Consider the following 21,820-nt stretch of genomic DNA (forward strand, 5'->3'; position numbering starts at 1 on the left):
CAACAGCATCAAAGCAAAGGCAAGACTCCTTCCTGTGTTAGGGTAGCGGTGCGCCATTTTCCCAGAGCAAAGGTACCTAGAAGTTAGTTAGGTTTTTTTTTTTTTTGGAAGATTCTTACGTAGTGTAGATTTGCCATTGCAGCTCCTTGCCAACTTCTCTTCTTTGTCACCTGTTTCCAGGCATGGTGCTAGGAAAGGAGGCTTAATAGAGCAGCTTTCATGAGGCCACGTGGGGTAAGCAACCCCAGGATAAGGTACAACGGTAACTTAAAGCCATCTCCTGCCCACATTCAATTGCATCAAGCACTCTGCAGCTGGTGCTGAGGGTTGGTTCCAAAAGGTTTTACCCTATGAATTACTAACACTTCCCTTGCAGATGGCATATGATGGAGGCTGCAGTGGGCATATGCACAGAGAAGCATTGCACACCCCCCCCCCCAGATGGCAGCCTGCGGGAAGTGCAGCTGGGCTGATGGCCGAGTGCTGTGATGTGCCGAGTGTGGGCATTCAGGGCACTCCAAGCCAGGACTGCTTTGCTGTCCCTCATCGAGTTAGACAAGCGAGCGGGGAACCCCTGAGAACTGTCTGTCCGGGGTGGGGGTCGGGTCCCTTTAAGCACAGCCCTCGACTAGCCTGAGAGAGCAGCTCCACGCTCTAAGTCCTAATCTGATGCCCTGCCGGCACTGCTTCCGGCCATCCTTAACCTCAGTTCAGGGTCCACTTAATGTGGACATGCTAGTTCGAATTAGCAAAATGCTAATTTGAACTAGTTTTTAGGTCTAGATGCACTAGTTCGAATTAGCTTAGTTCGAATTAACTAATTTGAATTAAGTTAGTTCAAATTAGTGCTGTAGTGTAGACATACCCTTGATTTGGGTTTCTACTGGGAATCTTAAAACAGCCATGAAATAGTCTAATCAAAAAAACTTGTAAAATCTCATAATTGAATAGCCAGCCAACAATCTGGGCTCTGGGTTGTCCTGGGTGGGCTGCAGCAATGGGAACGGGGAAGTACTGCAAGTTTGCCATACCTGCAGAAATCTGCATATTTTTAAAAGTGTTTGATCATGTCTCCAGAAAATCTCACTCACCGTAGGCCTTTCAATGAGATGGCATTAATGCAATATAGACTCTGAGTTTAAAGTGTCAGAGAGGCCCCTACGGCAGTCTTAATTAGAGGTTATAGTAAGATATGGTTACAAACATTTAGCATTATGCAGATACTTCCCAAACCTAATCCCTTATTTCTGAAATACCATAGGATTTATAATTGTGGCACAGGATTTATAATTGCTGCCTTTTGCCTTTTACATAGTTCATCTCACCACATCCTGGGTGAAGTATTTGAAGAAGAATGTAAGAAATATTTGTGGTTCTGGTGCACTAAGAGGAAGTACTTGGTGAATGAGCATACCAGGGTACAACCTATATGTACAGGCAAAATAAAACATGAATATAGTTGAACTATTAACAACATTGAGCACTGTGTGGACAGCTCAAATATGTTACTCACAGAGAATTTACAAGTATATCATCCTGGTTTGAACAATTTTGTTGGGTATTTGTTTATGGCTTCAGTGTCATCTAAGATATTAAATCCTTTTGTGTCCCTCCTTTATCAAATACATATCTAGGATTTCAGGTTTAAACAAAACTAGCTCAGTAGAATCACTTCCAATGAACACTGTAATAGGATGACAGTTAAACCACAGGCGTGCAAACTTTTCATTTAGTTGATCTAACATGGAAGATACTCTACATTCACTAAGTTTCAAAATTTAGCATTTACTTTATAGAGAGGCCCACTAACAGTGCTGCTAGAATTAAAAGACTGTCAGCCTTTTCCATTGTGAAAGTTTGCTCTATCTGAAATCTGCTGAAAGGGGGGAAATAAAGAAAAAAATCCAAGCGGGATTTTTCAAGTTGTCATGTGGTTCGATTTATTTTAGATCCAAGAGAAACCCAATACATGCCAGGGCTACTTACCCACTTTCTTATTTATTGCAAGTTTCAAGCAGTTAATACAGTTAAGTTTGACAAGCCTTAAGCAAAATTACTATGCAATTTAAACCATAAATACTATAAATTCTAAAGCTTCAGAGGGTAGTCGAGTTAGTCTGTACAGGATAAACCAGACCATTTGTTGTTTTTTAAGTTTATAAATTCGAAAGCAATTATTACAGCGCAAAGCAATGCAAAAACAATTACTAAAAGATCTACTATATACAATAATAAAGCCTAATTCACTTACGCTTCACACATATGCTTACCTACAGTGCCAGGCAGGAGGTCATGATTCCGTTTCTTCCCAAACAACGGAAAGCCACGCACTGGGTAGCTGGTGGGAAGGGCCTAATTACTTCTAGTTATATTGAGCAGGACATGTGGGTCAATCCTGCCCATTCCCTCCCTCTAATTGTTCTTACTAAGCCCAATTTATAGCGAAGTGAAACTTGGTCATTCTAATAATATCTACCAATTGATTATGTATTGTGTAGGATATGTAAAATGCCCAATGCCCCTCTTTGGGGTACATCCTGCTACTCAGGATGTTACTGCTATGTGCGCAGTTGACAGTTTCATGGCTGCCTCTCTACTTTTTGCTTAACAGAAACAAGTACTAGTATAAGGCAACTTGTCCTATGTTCTAGATGTGGTCTTGTGTGCCATGCTTAATCTGCATTGTTATGCAAAACATTTCCTGACTCTCGGGCCCTGCCTATGCACTTTGTTGCACCAGACTTGAAATAGGCCAGAAATCCTCACTTTGGACAAGGCAGACATCACCATTTATTGCCAAGGCAGGGTAGTCCAGGCTCCGCTACACACGTTTACCTTTTTTATTGGCTCTCTTTCTGAAGTGATCCATATATAGAAGCAGAGAGAGCCGGGGGAAAGGGTGACAGAAAGATCCTTTGTGCCCTTGCCCTCCAATCCCTCCTATTAAGTCTAATTGTATCCCAAGTCTGACTCTCAGGCCCTATCAGGCTGGGGGAGGAAGCCAGGAGGTCCATTTGGCCTGGGCCTAAGAAGACAAAGGGGCCTCAAATTTTGACATTTTTCTACCACGTCATTTGCATGTATTATACAGTTGGCAGTTATAACAGTGACAACAAAAGAAGCTATATATGCCTGCATTGTGGGACCTCGGGAATTTTTTTGGTCACATCCAAATTTTCACCTGCATGGGTGACTGAATGAAATAGCTTCTGTGATTAGTGATTCTACGTTATGAAATGCTGTTTGCAGTCTTTGCATAGTTTAGAGGTTTTGAAAGTCATAATTACTTCTGTGACTGTAAAGTGATTTTGTTTGGTCTGAGGGTGAGTTTAACCTTTAAATTAGATAAACTTAAAAAACAACAAATGGTCTGGTAGCACTTTATAGACTAACAAAACATGTAGATGGTATCATGAGCTTTCATGAGCACAGCCAGCTTCTTCAGCTTTCGTGGGCACAGCCCACTTCATCAGATGAAGAAGTGTGCTGTGTCCACGAAAGCTCATGATACCATCTACATGTTTTGTTAGTCTATAAAGTGCTACCAGACCATTTGTTGTTTTATAAGTTTATCCTGTTCAGACTAACTCAGCTACCCCCTGAAGCTTTAAATTAGATGTTTATCTCTGCATAGGAGATTTTTGTATTCCTGTTTTCTCTCATATGTCTTCATATAAAATAACCATATCAGGCTCATCTGCAGGCTACCTCTTTGTCCTGTTTTAGATTCACCTTTAACGCCATTTTTGTGATAATAAACTTTAAACTTTATATCTAATCTGGCAATCATCCCATGTTCATATTCATAATAAGGCACGAGTTATTAGAGGAATTTAAATGGGAACATGTTATCAGACAAAATTTCAGGATTTTGAAATAAGGTTTTAAGGGCCATGGTAAATAACATCCCCCCAAACTGTTATTATATAATGTTAATTGCGAAGTATATACAATTCAAATTTTGTATAACCAATAGCCTTTACTAAATTAATTTGTTGTGTGTTACTGTATTTTAAAAGAATCCCTTTATAAAAATGAAGCATAGATTTGAAAGTGGTGCAAGTAAGAGATGGCTAAAGTAACAGAGAGAAGCAGCAGTTAAGAGTTTAAATCCAATAACATCATCTCTCATAGAAAAGTATCAGAGGGGTAGCCATGTTAGTCTGGATCTGCAAAAGCGACAAGGAGTCCTGTAGCACCTTATAGACTAACAGATGTATTGGAGCATAAGCTTTCGTGGGCAAAGACCCACTTCGTTAGATTCATGTAGTGGAAATTTCCAGAGGCAGGTATAAATATGCAGGCAAGAATCAGGCTAGAGATAATGAGATAAATTCTATTAGGGAGGATGAGGCCCACTTCTAGCAGCTTATCTGGAGGTCTTTCACGAAGCTTATAGGAGCAGTCGACAAAGGCTTCCCTTGTCAACCGAGCTGCGTCTAGACTGCCGCGCTGTGCCGGATCAGCTGATTGTCGGCACAGCGCAACGGCCATTTTTATTTTAATGAAGCGGGGATTATTTAAATCCCCGCTTCATTGACTATGTTGAGTAAACTATTTTACATGGCTCCGTCAACGGAACCATGTAGTCTAGACACACCCTCATTGAGGCCTCTAGGCACTAATGCAATACAAATTGTTAATAATAATAGCTCTCTTCTTGTACATCACAGTCACTCTCCTCCAGGTATAGTACATGGTTGTGAATTATCTGGTGCTCTGAAAGTTAACATACTAAAATTCTGTCAGACCAGCGGTAGAGGGAACATGTCCAATCTGCAGGCAAATCTAAACTCTGTAAGCTAGATCACCTCGAGTGGTCTCAGCACAGCACCTAGATATAGAAAGAGTGGTAATCTCAAGCAGATTGGTGTTTTTATTGTCTCTTTAAGTATTGACTACTGGATTATATTTTTTTCTTCGGGGATGCTCGGGTTTCCTTGTCTTTCTCATTTTTATGGCCTTCTGCCATGCAGCAGTTTAGTTTGCAAATGTCTGGCAAGTGTAAAGGGTGGAGCTTGTTTTCTTTGCCTGACAATCAGTCTGGCCACTGTTAATTTCTCAGGTTTGTGCTATGGTTTTGCAAATTCATTTATCAGGGAAAACAGATTCTGTTCTTCATACCTGCCATAGATGTCTCACTTTGGCCATGCAATTTCCCCCTCTGAGTTTATATTGAAAGAGTACACCCATTACATTAGAGGGTATGTCTATATATACACTGCACTTAGTATAGTTTTATCTTGTCTTTAATTCCCACTGACTTTCCCAGTACATATGGTTCCATTATCCCTTTTCTGCAGATAGTTGGCTGAATATCTTACCTTTATCATGTCTAATTGCCTTATTTATTGCTTCCACGCCATCTCTGTTCCTTAGTTTTCCCTTCTGCCAGAGTCCCTATATCTAATGCTGGAAAATGTTCTCTTATTTTCCCCCACTTTAGTGACAGCTTGTAGGAGGGTTCCTGTATATAAGCACATTATATTGAGTTGTATATCACCTGTTTACAGGACAACTCTCCTAAATTGAATTCTCTCACCCAGAGACCCTGAGCCAAGAAGGGTAATTTCATTGCACAGTAATACTCTGTTCAATTGTGCCAATCTCAGGGTTCACCCTCTAGGAGAGCAGGTCAGGGTTCTCCTGCCTAACTTTCTTGGAGGGTCCCAATAGGGGATAGTAGCTTTAAAAAAGGCCTGCTGATAGAATCTGCTAAAGGGAGACACTGAATTGATCACCCAGAGAAAGAAAAGTTACAACTGCTTTCTGTCTTTGTGATTTCCTCGCATTCATGGACTGTGATGTGGACCTTGGGGTTACTTAAGCACTCTCGACAACTGGATGCTCTCACTGTAATTACAGCTGATCCTATCGAACAAGATCCAATGCAGAAAATTCACTGGGTAACATGGCACTATATTTGAAATGAAAACTCAAGGCGCTACTAAATAATTAGCTTTAATTTTTGTGTTGATTCCCTTTTGTTGGTAAGGCCCATTTAGAAACTTGAACATAATATTTCCCTAAGTCTCTTACTGGTCTCGTTTGGGGTCTCTAGTTGCTGCTGTAATCCAAACAACAATGGTTATTAGGAGAGATGCTGCTTGGGGAAGCAAACTCCCCAGCCTGTGACTCCACATAACCCCTACCCCACTCTGCCCAAGCCCCATGCCCATCCCACTGTGTCCTTTTTTTCTTCCTTCCCCCTCTCTGCTCACCTATTCCAACCAAATCCCTAAACCCAAATGTAGCAAATGACATTTGAAAAAAAACCTCATAAAATTTCTTTCTAAAGAAAAATGGAGCATGTTTTCCACTGCATTCCAGATTGTGAAGACTGAACATGCAGAAGGTAGCTAATTGAGAGCACTAGTTGGGAATAAAAAAATGTCAATCACAGGTTTTTTGATATACCCTAAAGGTTATCAGAGATTCATTTGCAAAATCTTTGTATGAAGGACAATTCAATTGTCCTGCTGAATACAATCTTAATTATTATAGAATATATGATGCATCTCTTCTCTGTTTTACATTTTCTTAATCAGTATTTCTAAGCTGATATTTTATTTGAAATATACTCTTAAGCCTTCATAAAGTAATCGTTCCAGACTACCACATACTCATTCCTGAAACAAAGACATTATTTTAAATTAATTAGTCAGAGCAGGTTAGTGTGTTCATAACAATGTTCATTGCTTTTAGAAAAAGGAAACACTAATTTATTTTGCGTGATCTCCATAACAATATAAATGCTCATAAAATTTCACCATATGTTTATATTAAATGTTTCCAAAGATTTTAGGCATAACGAAGGATTTTATATCTTTCTAAGACACTGATTTTGGTGGAGGGTTCTCTTAAAACTAGTTCATCAAATAGTCAGAAGGGAAACTCATTTGTCTAGCTCTCTGGAAGAAAAAGGATGTTGTCCCTTTTAAGGACTCTCTTCAACCAAGTGGTGAAAGCACACAGTGATAAACAGAAATGACAGGAAGACTTTGGTAGCAAGCTTTTGTACATAGTAATTAAAAATAAAACGTGTATTTTACATAAGGATGATCTTTTAAATAATGTATTTAAAAACTATACGTCAAAGGATACAAGCATTTAAGGCTAAAGCTGAATTAGGGATGTTAAATTTCGATTAATGAACTAATCAAAAAGTCAATGGGATTTCCATTGACTATTCAATTACTCAATAAAAACCAGCACGTTCTGTCTTTGAAATATATAAGGGGGCTCTTGTGCATTTCAAAGACCACGGGCTCCAAGTGGTACTTCCGCATTGAAGCCCACAACAGAGGCTCTTGTACTTTTCAAAGATTGAAATGCCACATGGAGCCCGGGGTGAGCAGGACTTCCCGCTGGCCCCAGGCTACATGTAGCATTTCAACTACTGGGTGTCTTGTACATTTCAAACTGGAAATGCTGCAGGGAGCCTGGTGCCAGCAGGAGACTCTGATCCCTGCTGGCCCCAGGCTCCATGCGGCACTTCCTTTTTGAAATGTCCAAGAGTCCCAGTGGCAACTTGTGTACATTTCAAAGGTGGAATGCTGCCGCTGTGCCCCTGCTCCCTCCCACGGAGCTGAGGGGAACTGGCTTTTAAGCTGTCTCCCTTCTAGCACCCCCTCCTCTTCCAACCCTTGCTGCCTCTTTTTGACAGAACCAGCAAGGTGGGGAAGCAACTAGTCAACTAGTGTGTTGACTATCCAATAAGCTTTAGCTTATCAGGTAGTTGACTAGTTGATTAGTCACATACATCATTAAGCTGAATACTCAGACTGTGCATGTAAAATATATGCAAGGATTTTTTAGAGATGTGATTTTATAATATTCAGCAACAAAATATTGAAAAGTTTCAAGTAAATTTTAAACTAAAGTAGACATATTACAGCAATGCACAATTATTTCTGTCAATAAATTCAGAAACTGACAGTATATACCTCTGGGTTGGCACATGCCTGTTAAATAACTACATAACCACTTAATGGCTCTTTCACAGGTTTAATGTTATGCTAAAAGGTCTGGCAAGCTGGAAGGCTTTTCACAAGTTACTAGATCCACTTCAGAGGAAGACTCACCATGCTTCTACAGCTTGCTGTGGGAGCTGGCAGAAAAGGTCAGAATAAGGATAAGAAGAGGGGAAAGGCTGAACATGAAGACCCAGGGAAGGCATTGCCTCCCCTTGCCTTTTATATCCATCGCCTATGCCAGAGGACAACCATCTTGCTCACAGCAAATTTCAAATTTCTAAATATGTTTGCATTCCTAATTGGAAAAAAACCTGAAACTGCAAACAATGATTGTGTTGAAACATCTGTTTTGAGGCTAAAAGGTCAGGTTTTCAATTTGGGCCTCACGCTCTCTTTGGTCAGAAATTTTTCCACCAACATGGTATTGAAATTAGTACATTTCCACGAACGGAACAGCTCAACTTTCATACAATGACTTATTTCAACAAAAATACCTTACGTTGAATAGGTTCTAGGTTGGAACACTGGTTAGATCTAGTTATTATTTGTGTGACTGAACATTCTGAGTTTTGTTTTAATGGAGGAATTATGTTGAGTGTCTAACAAATGGCAGACACTCCAGGTTAGGGAAGCAGCATTTTGATCTTTGAACCTCATCTCTGTGTTCAAATGGGTAATCTGTAGAGAAACAGGCAAACAGACAGACAAAACCAAACCCAGCAAGCACTGTCACAACTTCCTATTTGAGGAATTATTAAACTGCTGGTCGGCAAATATTTGCGCTACTCGAAGGTAAGTGCGGGAGAGCGGAGGGTGGGAGGGGGAGTCTCTCACCATTGATTTCTTTTACATTCAAAGAGCAGGCTGTAGAATTTAAGGAAGTTATTCAACAAAATAATTTTTACTAAGGACTGTCATTTTATATGTTTACAAAGAGACAACAATAATTCAGATAATCCAGAACTAATGAAGCCTGAAAGCAGAGGAAAATGGCATCTTTTAAATGAGCACTCAGGGAGCAGAAAATATAAAGGCTGCTTTCTGCCTTCAACCCACATTTCTCCTCTGAGGGAAGTAGATCAATATGTATTTTTTTAAGTCACACCTTCATTAATTTGCTACCATCTTGTCAGAGTTATAATGAAAGCATTAATGCTAATGACTTGGAGACTGACCACAAATGTAATCACCCTGGCCGAGTTTAATGCTTCAGCCTTTGTTTCATCATTGTAATACTCACTTGGAGAAATACATTTAATTAAGAGTATAAATAACACAATGCTACATGGGGGAAGAGAACCATGGCAACAGCAACAACAGCTTTTGATGCACATTGTAATGCATACATAGATTTTACATTAAGGTGGGTGGTGAGCAGGGCTTTAAAACTATGCAGTTAAATCATGTAAGCATGCACTGATATTTAGGAATATGAAAGTTATACATATCTGATGTTTCCAATGTTGCTATCTAAGACCAGAACCTCCTATTCCATTCGGTGTCTTCTTGATATATTTTAGGCTCTTCTAGTTAGATGACTAACAATTTATTGTGAGCCAGTTCTTCACATCCTTACTCAGACCACACTCACAGTCAGTTTATTTACCAATAATGATAGAAATGTAGTCGTGTTAGTCTGGTGTAACTGAAACAAAAAACAGGACTATGTAGCACTTTAAAGACTAACAAAATCACCTAATAAACCATCTTGTTAGTCTTTAAAGTGCTACATAATCCTGTTGTTTATTTACCAATAAGTACAAGATGGGAAAGGACTTCACTGTTTGGCTCTATGTTTTTATATATACAAGTCATTGTGACTTAATTTTACTGAACTGTGACATGTTGTAGAGAGCCAACATGTTGTCCTTCATAAGGAGTACAGGCAGTCCCCGACTTATGCGGATCCGACTTATGTCGGATCCACACTTACGTATGGGGCTTTCTCACCCCGGAGCTCGCAGGCAGTGGTCCGCCACCTCGACCTCCGGGGCGAGAAAAGCTGCTCCCGGTGCCCCTGGTCTGCTGGGGACCGTCTCCAGCAGACCAGGGGCACCGGGAGCAAAGCCGCAGCGGCAGCGGGTCCCGCGCCAGAGCAAAGCCTCAGAGGCGCGGCACCCCGCCACTGCGGCTTTGCTCCCCGTGTCCCTGGGCTGCTGGGGGGGGGGGGGCGCAACCCAGCAGCACCCCAGCTGCTCTGCCCCAGGCGGCCCCAAGTCAGCCACTGCTGAAACTGAGCAGCACTGACTACAGGAAGCCCGAGGCACAGTTGCTCTGCCCCGGGCTTCCTGGAATCAGCCGCTGATCAGTTTCAGCAGCAGCTGACTTGGGGATTTGGGGTTCTTAAGTTGAATCTGTATGTAAGTCAGAACTGGCGGTCAGTTTCAGCAGCGGCTGAATCTGGACGCCAGTTCCGACTTACATACAGATTCAACTTAAGAACAAACCTACAGTCCCTATCTTGTACGTAACCCGGGGACTGCCTGTAGTTCCATCTTGGAATTGCTCATTCCTATTGTCATAGATAAGCAGAGCAGCTAGCCCCTGCCATGGCCTATGTAATTTCTGTTGCTGTTTGTCTTCTCTACATGATGAAAAAACCAGAGAATGCTACCACAGTGATAAATAAATTTCCAAACAATTAGGAATGTTCACCCATCTCTCTGAGAATGTTGCACTGTTCCCTATCAACGTTGTATCTGAGCGCCTTCCTCATATGCTAGATTGGAAATTAAAAAATCCATAGTGGATATTTGGGGTCTCTGGCACTTGTCTCATATCAGTTTATAGATTGCTGGGTTGGAGGTTTGGGGTATGTTTTGTTGATCAATTTCTTTTGTCTTTCTTTTGTTGCAATGTCTGGTGTTCTTAAGAGGATGGCTAGGGAGTGGGGGGAGGGTGGTGGTATGAATGGTCATTCTGATTATAATGGAAAATATCAAATAGGCCAGTTTCATATAATTTCCTCTCTGTGATCATATTTTAGTCCATATAATCTCCCCCCACAGACAAATCCTCTCAAATGAAAATGCTTTGATCCTGGCATACATTCTCTACTCTGAAGTTGTGACCTGTATTGTCCCAAGCAATACAACTGTCATGCTGGTGGTTAGCTCAAGTTATGTCATGTAGCTGGTACTTGAGACACTAAGTGCTTTGAAAATTAGGGCCAAAGCCCATAATGAGCAGTGGCGCATGATCTAATGCAGGCACTGGGACACCATGCCAGAACAGCTGAAGTGGACAGCTGCTTTTTGTACTTGCTGGTCCTGTGTACTGTGTTTACATTCACTTTAATGTAGCAGTTCTCACACTGTGAGTCAGGAGTGAAATGCTGAGGAGGGGGGCAAAAAGGTTCGGATACCGATGTGGCTGACTTGGTGTGCCTGGCTGACTGGCCACAGAAAGGTACCTCCATTTTTTCAGGTTCTTCAGCTGCACACCCATGCCTGGAGTTAATCCCAAAGCAAAGTCAAACATTTAGGTAGGCCATGCCCTAGCAGCTGCAGCTTTCTGTCTCTCCTGCACACACCTGAAAATCTTTCACTTTTTTCCCGTACATTTTCCCTGTGTTCTTGGCTGCTGTTTATGTGGATGCTGTTCCTCCACCTTTTATCTATGAGATAAGCATTTCCCTACCTACTTTGAGACTCCCACTTCGGTGCCTCAGCTTGAGCAAGACCTCTGAGCTGCTGATTAGCTGTGGGGTAGCACAGGACTCAGTCACACATTAAGTTAACGCAATTGCTGATTGGTGGAAATGTAGGTGCCTTAAGAAATTAGGCATCCATGGGATTATACACCAGCTGAGTGGCAGTTTTGAAAATGTCAGTGATGTTTAAATGGCAGTAATTTAGACAGGCATCTAAAGAGGCACATAAATACCTTTGAGGATCTGAGTGTATGTTCCATTAAGATTCTAGAGAAGTTATTAACTGCAAGAGGGAATAATGAGGGTATTATGAAGTTAGCATAACCCCCAGATGCAGAGGAAAGTTTTGTTATGAGGTGTTGCTTTTCTGGTATTTCATACAGTAAGCACATCCTATAGGTATGGTAGTAGTAGACCAACACCCAAGAGTTTAAGGTCTGACTTGGAACCCACTTTTTCCTTATTAGACCATTTCAGTTTCCAGAGCAGTACAATGGAAACACCAGGTATTGTTAAGGGGTAAGCATGGCAGTTATTTTTTTGTCGGAGAAAAGGAAGGGAAAGCCAGTCTTGAAGCTGTGTTCTCCATGAGTCTCCAATTTGGAGGCACACTCTTGAAGACCGTTTGAAAATGTGACCTTCCAATTCCTGAATGCCATCCTTGAAGGCTCCCAAGTAAAAAGGAAGTTCTCCCACAGTTTGTTCTCACAGGGCAGCAATAAGAGTCCTTTCTTTTTCTGCAGCTAAGAAGCAGCTCAATCCTCCTCTTTCCTCAGAGAGTTAATAACGAGCAGTATCCACAAAAACCTGACATGGGCCTTCCAGATAGGATAGGGACCTAAGGAAGTAAAAGAAAATAAATTGGGCACTCAGTTGTTCTGGCATAAATATCTCCATACTGGAGGTGGGTGGATATAGTTCATTCTGTTTCCTGGAGGATTTTGATATTTAATTCTGATTTGTAGTGAAAACCAAATATTACAAAATTATCTGTGAAAAGGAGTGTAGCCCCATCCCCAGCTGTGAAAATCCAGGCTGTTCCTGAGCTTGGGCACCAAGATTCTTGGGGCTTATAGGCTTTCATCTCCTGATCTGTCCACCAGGCGGGCTGCTAAGGAGCCGGGCAGGCAAGCTGGCAGAAAACCATACAGGATTACGTTAGAACAAGGTCGAAATCTAACTGATTCTAATTGTCCGGAATGTTTCAATTCTGATGAGTTGGCAAATTCTGACAAAATTGTTTCATCAGAATTTTTCCAAACACATCTGTTCCAAACCCTTCAACAGTACTTCCCATAACCACGACATCACCCTTATGGGGTTGAAACTTCTGTAGCAGATGGTGATGAATAAGACTCCAAATGAAAAAGACAGACTAGAAAGAAGGGAGGAGCAGACACTTCTTCTCAAAACAGTCTTAATTGTTCAGTCACACATTAAGCTAATGGGAATTCTCTTAGCATTGGTTAATGGACAAAATCAGGACAGAATAAGGTGCATGGACAGAATAAGGTACAGCATGATGAAGGGCCCATCCACAAGCAAAAAAAAAGGGGGGGGGAGGGGAAAGGGGGCTTTTCAAGAAAGCCAACAGTAGCAAAACCATTGCCAAATTATGAGCAACAATTAACAAGATTCTAATAGGCCACACATAGTGTAGGAGCTTATGTACTCATTTAGTACAGTCCGTTTGTTTAAATAATCTCAGTTTGCTTTTGCTCACTCTGGACACTGCAGAGAAAATTAGATCTCTTTAACACAGTGAGAAATTGGAGCTCAGTATGTAAACTGTTAATCTCTTGTGTAAATTTGCCATTCCAAATATAGTCTTAAGAATAAATATACATTCATATTTTAATTATTTAAAGATCAAATAGTACATGTAAAGAAATCAAACGTAAGTTATGCATGAGAATTTCTAAGATAAATTTAGTCACATTCCTTTGGTATTTTCACATTCCTCTTTCTAATGCTCAATTTCTCTTTGCTGAAAGTGGGTAGCATAAAAAACAAAACAGAAACAAATTTGTTTTCCATTACCAATGTGTATGGTGCAACATTGCTCACAAAAAGAGACATGAAAGTAATTGATCTGACCAGTAAGCACAGGCATTATTTGAATCTTCATTTTTCATCAACTAGCTCTCTTCCTTAGCAAAAAGTGATGTTTGTTTATTAACTAGTAGAGGGGAAACAATTCCTGTTAAATTATTTATCTGATTTATCTTTTTTCAGATGCCAAATTTCTCAAATTTAAATATCCCATACTTCATTAGCATAAACCAGGCCGCCACTTTTTTTTCAAAATGGAGCTTTTTCTAAAAAACCAACAGTCTAGATGCATATCTGTCGAAAATAAATCCTTTTTCAAAAGATCCTGTATTCCTCAAAAAATGAGGTTTACAGGATCTTTTGAAAAAGGGATTATTTTCGACAGATCCGTGTCTAGACTGTAGGGTTTTTTTTTTTTTCAAAAAAGCTCTGTTTAGAAAAAAGCGGTGGCCATGTTTATGCTAATGAAGCACGGGATATTTAAATCCATGCCTCATTAGCAATTTCAACATGCCTAATCTACATCTCTCTGTCAACAGAGAGGTGTAGTCTAGACATACCCCCCATGTATAGACTGTATAGCTAAAAAACAGTTCATGGAAATTTTAGCCTATTAATGTTGATTGCATTTTGATATGGTGTGGAAAACTACCTGGCTCCTTTTAAATTCATATATATTGAGGACACTTAGCATCTAATACATCACACCTAAATCCCATTAAATAATTTGGAATGCTGAACAATTATTTGAACTAGAATAGTACATTCTCGAAAAATTGACATCACAAGTATAATCTTTATTCCAGCCCCATAGTGGTGGTATTTGAAAGTCCCTTGAAAGTTCATATGTTTGGATAATTTTGGATCAGTGCTTTTCTGAAGTTATCTAGCCTCTTGTTAAGCTACAGGGAACACAAGAGCATCATTTCTCATTTTAATTCTCCTAGTCACTTCTTATTCTTTATTGTACTGGATACAAAACCAGAGCAAGCTCTCTCACTATTATCAGGTCCACCTCTGGACCTGACTGCTAAGAGCAGAGACTAGGAAAATACAAATTAATGCAGATACATTTAAGCTATTGGGCTTTTTCTGAGCCCCAGAAATGGTTCAACTTGGGTTTCACTTCAGTATTGGACAAAGGTTCACATTGATGCTTATTTTCTCTCACCTGATCAGAGAAAATATTAAACTCAAATCATAGCCCAATAGTGAATTCTGTTAACGAGTGGAACCAGAAAAGTCATGAATTTTATATTTTTTTCTGAATTTATGGTGATGTGTCATACTTTTGCTCCCGAAGGGAAATCTTTATGATACTCTGAAAGTTCAGATTCTGGCTGCTGTCATGAGTAATCCTTGCATTAATGGGTTTATTTATAGATAAATTACAAGCTCTTCATCATTTTAGAAATCAATGAAGCAACTTACCAGAGGAAGCTGGAGTAATTCGTTGCTATCCATTGCTCTACTATATATTTTAAGCAATAAAAAGAAAGATAATTTTTCCATTAAGGACAATGTGACCGTGTATCTTAGAAGGGAATTCATGAGGCTGACAGAAGAAGTTATGGAATGAATTATAATTGAGCGTTAGAAAACAGGTTTGGGTTTCAAAGGCTGGTTGTTCTGTTGCCGCATTGGATACTCTTGCTGTTCTTTGACAAGAAGTAATATGATAACATGGGCTTATTTGTTCCCCTCCTCTGTGTAGGTGTGCACAGAAGATGGGGAGAGAGAAAAATTAATCCCCATTCCCTTCCTCAAAGAAAGTGGATAAGGGTGGGAAAGGAAGTGGGGTTATGACTCAGCTGGCCCTGCATGAGGGGACTGACACAGCACCCATGTTGCATGGCACAGGGATCAGTATGCCCCTGGGGGGCAGTGTGTCTTGTGGAAAAACATTAAGCTGGAGCTTAATGCCACAATAGAGCCAATAGTGTTTGAATAAGCATGTGTGTGATGGGGTGACCTGGTTTTAGGTAAACATTTGGGGGTCAGTGTTTTCAGAAGTGCCTACTATGTAGATGTCTCTGCTTTAGAGTGTCCAACTTGGGACCTTTTACGGCCCAGGGTTCAGAATGGCAGAGAACCTCTAGTTCCCACTACAAGGATATATGTGCATGGTCTGCAACACAACCTAAGCATCTGGACATTTTGATAAAGAATTTGCTATAGCTAGTAAGCTCATCAAACTGTTGAAGTGCCAGATACATCAAACCAGTCTGATCAATTTATGCTCACAATATTTAGTTCAGATCCGATTGGAAAGATGTTTAACCCAGCAGATAGTGCTGAAAATGATTTTCCCATACAACTAAAATATGAGTTAAGAGAACTCAAGTGCTGTCCCTAGCTCACTTTATATTTTAATTTGCCTTAAAAGACTTGATTCATTTTGTCTCTTCCGGTGTCATCAGACCTGCATATGTGGGAACAAGTTTAGCTGTTAGGCTGGGATATCTGGCTTCTTTATCTCGCCCACATCATGGCTTCCATTGTTAACCACCTTAGAAACCCTTAGTCTGTTCATAGCAATGTAGCACTTTAAAGACTAACAAGATGGTTTATTAGATGATGAGCTTTTGTGGGCCAGACCCACTTCCTCAGATCAAATAGTGGAAGAAAATAGTCACAACCATATATACCAAAGGATACAATTAAAAAAAATGAACACATATGAAAAGGACAAATCACATTTCAGAACAGGAGGGGGATGCGGGGGGGGGGGGGGGAAGGAAGGAAGGTAAGTGTCTGTGAATTGATATTTACACTTACCTTCCTTCCTCCCCCCCCCCCCCCCCCCCCCCGCATTCCCCTCCTGTTCTGCAATGTGATTTGTCCTTTTCATATGTGTTCATTTTTTTTAATTGTATCCTTTGGTATATATGGTTGTGACTATTTTCTTCCACTATTTGATCTGAGGAAGTGGGTCTGGCCCACGAAAGCTCATCATCTAATAAACCATCTTGTTAGTCTTTAAAGTGCTACATTGTCCTGCATTTTGCTTCAGCTACCCCAGACTAACACGGCTACATTTCTATCACTGTTCATAGCAAGAGAGAGTGAGAAAGGTGTTTCTTGTTCCTTGTAATATGTTTGTCTTTGCATACCGTCTGCTTTAAACCACATTCTAATGCTGCTTTCAATTCTGCCTTATACTGTAATGGGATCTGGTAAGTACAGTGTTTTATCTGAATGGGTTATGAAATAGCACCCCCCTGGGTAAAGCTGAATGTGAAATAATTTCCTCCTCTTCATTCTTGAGGTCTATTTTTGAGAATTCATTGTCTTATTTTGTATTAGATTGTTTCACAGAATTGTTTCTTTTTTCCTGGGGACTGAATTTGTGTGTGTGTACACACATGCACGTGTGCACACATTAAGGGACAGGAGAAGAGAAAAGGAGCTTTGTTGTTCATATATGGTGCATATAGAAATCCTTGTGCATATTTTACAAGAGTACAGCCTGGGAGTGGTGCTACGTTCAGAGGCTGTAGAGGATTTGCCTCTCCCCAAGTGCAGATCCCCATTCGCTCTCATTTCTGCATCTCAAGTAGAGGCATGTGTCTTTCTTTCCCTCATGTCGTGAATTTTTCCAGGCTATGATTTTCTCCCTGCCTGCACTGTCAATTTCCCAGCAAGTCAGAATGACTACGCAGGCCTTTGCTTTCTCCTCAAAGTCTACAAAAGTACAGCTGCCCACAGCTAAAAGGTAGAACACAGCTGTTTTTAGTGAGCACATTTATTGTTAAGGTCAATGTATTACAGAGAAAACATACTCATTGAAGCAACACACATGGTGCACGTTGAACCTCTCTAGTCCGGCACTCTCTGCTCCAGTAACATCTGTGGGCCGGCATGATTTTAGTTAGCCAGATGTCTACTTATCATGGATGTGGTGACATTTTCAGCAGTCCCATAAAGTTTGTTTACAGACACCAGTCCTGGCTCTCAGTGTTCTCTGCTATTATTTCACTCAAATTTACCCCAAATGTCTTCTAAGAGCCCAGCAAGCAGTGGAAGTGTTGGTAATGCTGCTAGACAATATTGACCTCCCATGGTTTGGCAAATTCTCTGGTTCAGCCCTGGTAAGGTCCTGAGGGTGCAGAACTAGAGAAGTTCAACCTAAGCTTACTGGAGGTGACTATTAGCTCCAACCAGGGCTCTGACAGGAAAAAATCATTCAAACCCCACATAGGATTTTTTTTTCTGTGCTTGGAACTTCATAATATCCTTTTCTCAGAAAAAGAACACATATTCATACATTATCCTTTCCTTTATACAGCTTGGTTACGTGATCTACCAAGACCATGAATAGATAGTCAGCCAGACAATAGTTTCCCTTCTGGGCATAGCTTCTAAAGCTTGGGTCCAGAGATAAGAATTTGCATTCCCTTCTCTGGGTATCTCCTAGGAAACCCACATCATCTTGTTTTAAAAGTGACTTCTTGTCTGGTACATGGTTTAAAATTCTTTAATGCTTATAACATTTCCAAGATTTTATATTGGCCAAGTCTTCCCCTAGGAGTACTAGGGAGAGACATAAATAAAGGTGTCCCACAGGGGTCTATACCAGGACTGATATTATTCTACATATTCATAAATGATATGAGAAAAGGGGTAAACAGATAGCAAAATTTGCAGATGATACAAAACAAGACAGTTATGTCCAAAGCAGATTGTGAAGAGTTACATAGGGATCTTGCAAAACTGGGTGACTGGGCAACACAATGGCAGATGAAATTCAGTATTGATAAAAGCAAGGTTATAGACACTGGAATATAAATATCCCAACTGTGTAAATATGACATGATGGGGCCTATGCTAGCTGTTACCACCCAAGAAACAGATCTTGGAGTCTTTGTGGATAGTTCTCTGAAAACATCCACTCAGTGTGCAGCAGCAGTCAAAAGTATCTAACGATGTTGGGAATCATTAGGAAAGGTATTGATACTAAGACTGAAAATATCACATTACCTCTGTATAGATCCATGATATGCCCTTGGTGCTGTTCTTATAGGGTATGTCTACACTGCACTGCTATTTCTGGGCACCGGAGGTATCCTGAAATAGCTATCCCACGTCTACACAAGCCACTCATTATTTCAAAATATTTTTCAAAATAAAAGGTGTGTTATTTCGCCATCCCGGTAAACCTCGTTGCACGAGGGATAAGGGAAGGCTTGAAATAGGCCATTATTTTGAAATATGGCGCTCTACAGACATGCCAAATTTCAAAATAAGCTATTTTGAAATAGATTTGAGATAATATACACAATTTGCATAGTGCAAACTGCGTATCTTATTTCAATTTTAGGATGCTGTGTAGATGTACCCATAGTGGCAACAACAATGGAGAATGATTAATGCATGTCCTGAGTGAGATTACAGGGCAGAAGGCTGAATGGCTTTAACTACAAGTATACCAATCACATCCCTGATTTTCACAACCTGGAACACTTTATTGCAACTACAAAATGAATGTCACTCATAAAACTAAGGAAAAGAATCAGACCAGTTTCTGTTGTGAGTATTACAGGAATTAAAGATCAAATCAACAACAGCTAGCCCAAAAGCTCCATGATCTGAACACTTCTAAAGCCATTTTGTAAATAGAACAAATTACAAGCAACTGTGATTTCAAGGACTTTCTTTCCATCCCAAGGTCTTTATGACTTCACAAAGCCAAACAGCACTGGGTTATGCAATCAACAAAGTCCTGGCAAGGACTTGAAGCACAGTAATTTAATATTTGTCTGTTTTAATTACATACAGCTCTCTGATCTGCTCCAACTGTATCTGAAGCCATCTACACCTTGTCCTCTCTCCTTGTCACCTCCATGCTGTCATCTCCCAAGTTATTTCTCTCCGGTCTGAAGCACCTTCTGTGTACACCCTTTCCTCTTTGTTTTTCCTCCCCTGAAATCACTGACAGCTGTTTTCTGCCTGTCTCTATTGAGCCTGTGCCTTCATGTCCTACATTCACAAAGCTGAAGCACACAGGGATGAGTGTTTCTGTGGGAGATGAAGAGAGTGTTGCCATTCACCCATGAACAGTGATGATACACACTTGAGAGTAGATGCTGAATCTTCCTCATTTACAAGTTTATTGTCACAAATGTGACTCACGCTAGCTTTTGGTTACAGAAAGACAGAAAATGGCAGGTACAAGCAGCCCAAACAACCTGTTTGGCCTGGATCATAAATTCTGCTGTAAACATTCTCAGCCTACAATGTATATATATTTTACTTACACACACACACACACACACACACACACACACACACACACACACACACACACTTTTGCACATGACAGGAGGTCAAGTGCATTGGAGAATTACCTGCAAATAGAAAATATTGCATCGCTGGTCTTCTTCAGATAATTAGGAATTCATAAACTCGAGCTTATCTGTTTTTATTACAACAATGGTTAGTAGGTCAGATCCCTTTATGAGTTCACAGAGCAGCTAAGTTGGGCCTATAAAAGGCCGTTCAACTAATATCAAATATTTTCAAAAAGAGCTGTGTATTAAATTTTATTTTTCTGTCAAATGAGGGGGCACAAAATCTCTACCAGACCTCACACAAAAGCTGCTTTGTGTCTCTTTTGAATGAAGAGTGACTGCATTTACACTTTGTTTCCTTCTGAAGCTTCCTCATAGAAAAAATAATTCATTGCTAAAATGGGCTCTGCCTGGTCAAGGTTTCCTCATCCTGATCTCACAGTTAGCTTTGTACACTTCACGTTCATAAATAGCTTGAGAGTTTTCAAGCATCTGAGGTCATTGAGCTTCACACAATTGTTCTTTGTTGTGCTACGTGAAGGAGATTGCATAAGGCCAAGCTTGGAGTTCCTGGGTATTATATTTCTCAGCATTGAAGGCCTATCTCTTTGAACTCAAAAGTAGTGAGGTTATCTAGAATGACCGTGGCAATTGTTCTACATGCTTTGTAATATCACACATGATTTCAGAAGTGGAAGTCCTAGAAAATTATAGCAACCTTCAGAGTGGATAATATCTATCAGGTCTAATGAAATAATATTGAATGGATAGTATTATTGATTGAATGGATCCTTTATTTGTCAAAGAAGTATTTAATCAATATTTTTATGCATTATTTGTCCAGGTTAGCTGCCTATTACATTAGTTTATAATGAGTGATTGAACATTACCTCAATGTTAATCACAGTAGCCAAATTAAAATTAAAAACATAAATGAAAATTAATTGCTACTCACTTGGCCTAAACTACCAGCAGTCTGCATTCTGCACTGAAGAAGCTCCCATTTTTATTAAAGAAATTAATCTACATTTGTGGAACAATAGATTAAATAGCCCATCCCTATAATATAAAAATGGCCCATGTTAATTTTCTTTACTTTTGAATACTCTTGGACCTAAGCCTGCTAGTCTCACTTCACAGTGAATGTGTACCATTGATTTATAAGTGACAGACCACTTGATTTAGTACCCCACCCGACACTATATTTCTGCACATGGAGAGGGTCCAAAATGCATGGATCAGGGCCAAGAAAGGTGCATAAGAGGAAGTGCCTGCTCGCCTGTTGTTTTCCCCTTAACCGTGACATACGTTGTTCTTAATGAGCTCTGTACTGATCTGGAACCACAGCTGAGACTAAAATAGGAAGGGACTGAGTAGAGATTGGCTACTTTCAGCAGCATAGGTTCTTGTTTGTTTGGTACTGATTTAGAAAAAAGGATGCCATGCATGAGTCACCACCGCTACTGCTGCTTGCAGCTCCTTGGAAGTCACCCGTCCACGTACTGATCTGGAACAACCATATCTAGCTTTTAACATCAGATGGTCTGATTGCAGTGAATGATGCAGCTAACTAGATGGTGAATTAGTAAAATAGGTGAATGGTTGTTCTTTCGGTACATTTTAGGTTCAGTCAGAGAAGAAATCGCTATTATCTATAAAAAAGGTAATGCAAGATTAAAAGCATTTGACAATGAATTGACTGCTAGAGGTGTGGGTAAGAATAAAACCCAGATCCTCCGCTGATATAACTCATCCTAGCAACATTGAGTCAACTATGCTATGCTGATTTATACCAGCTAAGGATCCGTCTGACAGTTCATAGACTGTTGCCTAGGTATGCATGGAAATTC

At 40.2% G+C, this 21,820-nt stretch overlaps 2 long non-coding RNA genes across 5 annotated transcripts in view; one reads left to right on the forward strand and one right to left on the reverse strand.

Moving 5' to 3' along the window:
* The window catches only part of LOC142829946 (uncharacterized), a 325,854-nt gene that overhangs the window by 174,653 nt on the left and 129,381 nt on the right, over nucleotides 1-21,820 (forward strand). Inside the window, exon 1 of one of the 4 annotated variants that reach the window (XR_012904896.1) lies at nucleotides 8,370-8,768. The exons of 1 other annotated variant lie outside the window; for it this stretch is intronic. This is a non-coding gene — a long non-coding RNA (uncharacterized LOC142829946). Of the gene's footprint in view, nucleotides 1-8,369; nucleotides 8,769-21,820 lie in introns of those variants that run through there. 2 more of the 4 variants (XR_012904894.1, XR_012904897.1) reach the window with 2 other exon arrangements.
* Nucleotides 1-21,820, reverse strand: part of LOC106732876 (uncharacterized) — a 196,604-nt gene that overhangs the window by 24,505 nt on the left and 150,279 nt on the right. The window lies entirely within an intron of this gene.

This window comes from Pelodiscus sinensis, chromosome 6, assembly GCF_049634645.1.
Source record: "Pelodiscus sinensis isolate JC-2024 chromosome 6, ASM4963464v1, whole genome shotgun sequence".
NCBI classification, from domain to species: Eukaryota; Metazoa; Chordata; order Testudines; family Trionychidae; genus Pelodiscus; species Pelodiscus sinensis.